The sequence below is a fragment of the Mya arenaria genome, chromosome 16, assembly GCF_026914265.1.
Source record: "Mya arenaria isolate MELC-2E11 chromosome 16, ASM2691426v1".
In the NCBI taxonomy this organism is placed as follows: domain Eukaryota; kingdom Metazoa; phylum Mollusca; class Bivalvia; order Myida; family Myidae; genus Mya; species Mya arenaria.
The window spans coordinates 18,885,748-18,891,210 of record NC_069137.1 but is presented as its reverse complement, the minus strand read 5'-3'; positions in this window follow the sequence as shown (position 1 = coordinate 18,891,210).

The following is a 5,463-nucleotide window of genomic DNA, read 5'->3' as shown; positions in this document are numbered from 1 at the left end:
TGAAAATACAAACAGACCACTGTTAAATGAATGTTTAAATTTCTCCAATCTGATAAAATCATTCACAAGTAAAATATAAAAATGTACCTGTCACATAGTGGCATACATATTCACTTTCATTGTTTATGAAAAGTGTCGTCAAATTAGACAACAAGAATGTTATGCAAACACTACATATATAGTTTCAATTATTGTGGGGCAGGGTTGAGGTTTTAATAAATATATATCCTTATGATTTGATAGGGTTCAATTCAACTCAAATATCTGATTGTCATGTATTTTAACTAGAATATCCATATAATGTCATGATCTATAACTAGTATTATTTTTAGAAAACAAAAAACTTTCTATATAATGTTTATACAAAATGAAAAAGAGGCGGTACATTATCAGTTTTCTTTAATGAAACTACGCTTGAGAAAGATTTTTAAAACATTTGCAAAATATCCAAAAATGCCCCAATGTATGCAGTTCTTACACATTTCAGTCATATATAGGATAACATTTAATTGAAAAAAAATATCACCAAATACACCCATTTATTTTTAAGATTGCTTACATTAAAATGTATTTAGTTTCATAACAGACATGGCCATTATATGTTCCAATTTAAAAAAAAAACAAACAAACAACATATTATGCAGATACATTGTTTCCCTAAGCAGTGCAATAGAACGCCTTGTGAAACAAATACATGTTTAGGTTTGTAATTTTGTAGGTATTGAATATGAACTACATTGCATGCGTATATATTCATGGTATGCTGTTCTTAGGAAACAATATTTAAAAAATGTAACTGCATGTATGCTTCTGTGTTGCCATTGCTACAATTATTGAAATCAAATGACAAGAATGAAAATGGTAATAAAAAAACTATTTTCAAAAGGAAGTTCAACTTCCAATCAATATAATTTCCAATTACTCATGATTGTTCTTTAATAAGTACATTAACACTTTGGTAGGGTATATATTGAAATACAACATATGAATATGACCATCAAACAACAATATAAACGCAATGTATATGATATTCGGTTTACAATTACACGGAACGCAAATCAATCACAAACCAGAAACGTAGAAATAGCTATTTTAATTAATTAGAAGTAAAAATAGAATGTGCTTTTTATGTTCTGTTTTATTGTTAGTACCACTGAATATTAAATATATTAAATGACGTTTTTCGTTTTCTTAAGGAGGACACGTACACAGTTTACCAGGGTGCAATGAAACTGTACCATTATCATAAGCTTTAAAAGTAACTGGCAATTAGGTTTCGAAAAATCCGCTAAGATTTAGTTACGTCGCATGACTATTTATGTAAACTGATAAACCGCAACTTGATCACAGCTTTGCAAAATAGTAATACATTGGATGTCGTATCATACCAAATAAAATATTGGGGTCCCTCCTTATGATATATTACGCCAAGTGCTCACATTAATATTGATTTACATTTGAATGTATATGCTTAATCTAATCACTTTCAAAGATACATTTGATAGGTTACGTGGTTTAAAACAAGAATGAATTGTCATATTATCGTTGTTGATATATTTGTTTATTGTTTAACATTATATATAATGTTATGAGAAACAGGCATGTGTTTAAATTACTAATGTTGAAGCCTGAATCCCTGTCAAAGAGACATGTTATATTTAAGTTGTTACCTGTGTATTATACGATGAAAAGCACAGTTTCAACGATATGCCAACACATAACGAGGATAACAAGTAAGCCATTTTGTTTTTAATTCAGAGTACAAAAGCTGAACATATCTTGTCGAATCATAGGAAATGCACGCGTCATGAAATAATACCTTGGTGATTGTATATCACATTCATATTCGAGAGCGATCTTTACAAAGGCAGTCAATGACAGTGCCCTTTTTATAGCTCTATCATTTTAACTTAATCAATGCGTTTTCAATCTCAAAGTGCAAATGTATCTCTACAACTAGGATAATCATGCGTCAGTTTGGGATCCCAGTGTAAATTGATACGTTATAAACAAACCAAGTAGATCCATCAAGGTGACCTTTTTATTTAATTTGCTGGATCAATGTTATGCAAGCATGATACATATATATATATATTGCAACATGAGAAGCTGTAATAGGGAGTTCAGCCATCTGTGTTGATGCAAATGTTATCAGATTTCCAAAAAAAAAAAAAATATTTGCATTTTACCGAAAATGTCTTTATACGATATCAATATGTATATGTGCCAAAATAGTCAGTACTACCCAATTAACATGTATTGAGGCTTTGTGGTGATTGCAGCTATTTTAAGAATGATGTTTACATTTTTGTAACCAGGAAATTAATTAAATCCACTATTATTTCATTACTTTATTGAATATCTGTTTCATTTCTCAAATATATCATATAACTCTAATGACATTGTTAAGTAGGTAGTCTGTGTCAGTTTGGTAAAAAAAGATAGTTGTTTTGTTGACAGACTTTTCACAAAAACGCATATGCTTTTTGATCTTAATATTGGTAAAATATTATTTCGTAAAAAAATGATAACTCCTTATTGTCCCAAAACATGTCACAGTGGATATTTGTTTGACTTCCTAAAAACCTAAAAACACTGTTCATCAAATCTTAATGAAGCATGAACTTTTGAAAAGGTTTAATTTTTAGCCTTCTCCAGCCGCTTTTGCACTGTGAAACGCCCTTATATTAGCAGTGTGTGTATTTCTCATCCACTGTAAAACCAAGTTTCATTCTACAAACTTTAACATGTTACATGCAGGCCCGTAGCCGCACTGAGGTTCACCGAGGCAGCTGCCTTGTTTAAAATTTCAACGAGAAAACAGATTATAAAAACATGAATAAACATTACAAAACGAGAAGCATCCCTTTACTCTAAATAAAGTTTGACGTTTGAAAGGTCAGTACAAAGTTATACATTTAAATTATTTAAATGTCAATTGGAATACTATCTTTATAGACGGAATTTATTGTATTTCTTATGCGATTTCGGTTACAGTGAAACTAAACAAAATAATGTTTACAAAAACAATTGATATACATATTATGCGGATCGATAGTTTTCAGAGCTGCACAGCTGGTTCTGTCTCCATTATGTTTCGGGGTCAGAATCATGGAAAAATCGTCTTTGGCTTTAGGGGGAGGGGGTAGACTATCCCACTCCCCCAGACTGTCTCGTTTAAATTAGCATCAGTTTTAGTGCTGTCATGAAATACGGTAATGATTTACTTTAAGAACAATGTAATGCCTTATCACAAAATCATTAATTGATATGTGTCCGAACAGTACAGTTCAGTTATCATTAAACCATGAAGTTGATTCCTTGTTTTCATAATGATATCAAACGCGAATAGCTTAAAGTAGATGTTTTAACTAGTATAGTGTTTGCATCGACTATATGGTCATTTTATGAAACCATGTAATCCAGGTATGTGTCCGGAATGGGTACTGTTCGTGCACTTTGTCCAGGTATGTGTATGTGTGGGGTATTCTTTGTGCACTTAGTCATCCAGGTATATGAACGTGTGGTGTACTGTTAGTGCACTTAATATTCCAGGTATGCGTACGAATGGGGAAATGCTAGTGCACTTAATCATCCAGGTATGTGTACGTTTGGGGTACTGATAGTGCACTTAGTCATCCAGGTATGCGTATGAATGGGGTACTGTTAGTGCATTTAGTCCTCCAGGTATGTGTACATGTGGGGTACTGTTAGTGTATTAAGTCCTCCAGGTATGTGTACATGTGGGATACTGTTTGTGCATTAAGTCATCCAGGTATGTTTACGTGTGGGGTACTGTTAGTGCACTAATTCATCAAGGTATATGTACGTGTAAGATACTGTTAGTGCATTTAGTCATCCACGTATGTGTACATGTTGGGTACTTTTCTCGCATTAAGTCATCCAGGTATGTGTACGTGTTGGGTACTGTTAGTACATTTAATCATTCAGGTATGTGTACGTGTTGGGTACTGATAGTGCACTTAGTCATCCAGGTATGTGTACGTGTAGGGTACTGTTAGTACACTAAGTCATCACGATATGTGTACGTGTTGGGTACTGATAGTGCACTTAGTCATTCAGGTATGTGTACGTGTTGGGTACTGATAGGGCACTTAGTCATTCAGGTATGTGTACGTGTTGGGTACTGATAGTGCACTTAGTCATTCAGGTATGTGTACGTGTTGGTTACTGATAGTGCACTTAGTCATCCATGTATGTGTACGTGTGGGATACTGTTAGTGCACTAAGTCATCCAGGTATGTGTACGTATGGGGTACTGTTAGTGCACTAAGTCATCCATGTATGTGTACTTGTTGGGTATTGTTAGTGCACTTAGTCATCCAGGTTAGGGTTTGTAGATGTTACTGTTTGTGCACTTAGTAATTTAGGTTTTTGTGCGTAGAGGTTACTGTTAGTGCACTTAGTCATCCAGGTTTGGGTTTGTAGAGGTTACTGTTTGTGCACTTAGTAATCTTGGTTTTGATGCGTAGAGGTTACTGTTTGTGCACTTAGTAACCTTTGTTTGGGTAGGTTGAGGTTACTTTTTGTGGACTCAGTAATCTAGGTATGCGTACGCCTGGGTCATTATTTCTGCACTAACTAATCTAGGCATGTGCACTTAGTCATCCAGGTGTGTGTACGTTGTGCAAGTTTAACATGAATTGTACGATGGAACGATAAAAAATATATACTAATTATCAACAATCCTATGCTTACTAGTTTTAAGTAAAGTTTAGCAAACGACTTTTAGAATCATCTGCAACTTTAACATGTCGTGTTTCGCTATCTTTCCTTCAGCATTCACAAGCTTATAACAATAGTACCACTTATACGATCTACTTGGGATTAACCAGCACCACAGTTGAATACAGTAGAAAATAGGCAGTCATACCGAATTGAGCACGAACGGGATATAAACCTGATATATCTAGACTTTCGCCGATTCTCCTTTCATTGATAATATCTACGATGTGTAAAATGTATTATATATATATATATATATATATATATATATATATATATATATATATATATATATATATATATATATATATATATATATATATATATATATATAAAAAACATGAAAAAAATATAACTATACAATAAGCGTCCCTTTTACTTTTGAAAAGCCAGTTCGTAGTTATACTTCTATATTTTTTCAATATCAATTAGATGGCTATCCTTATAGATTAAAATACAGTCGAACCTGTAAAGCTTCAAAAAGAGGAAGTCCATACCATACCTTGACCTGGATTTGAATTACGTCTTGTAAGGATGCTGTCTAGTCATGCTTAGGTTAACAGTAAAAGATGTATAACGAAAGTTGTTTTCATTTTACATTAAACTCAATATTTAAACATTTTGACACTCTATATTCCAATTAAATCGGTTTACGAATAATACAAGACTCATATTACAAAACTAAACCCTCTCTTTATGTCCGTCACGATAGGTTAG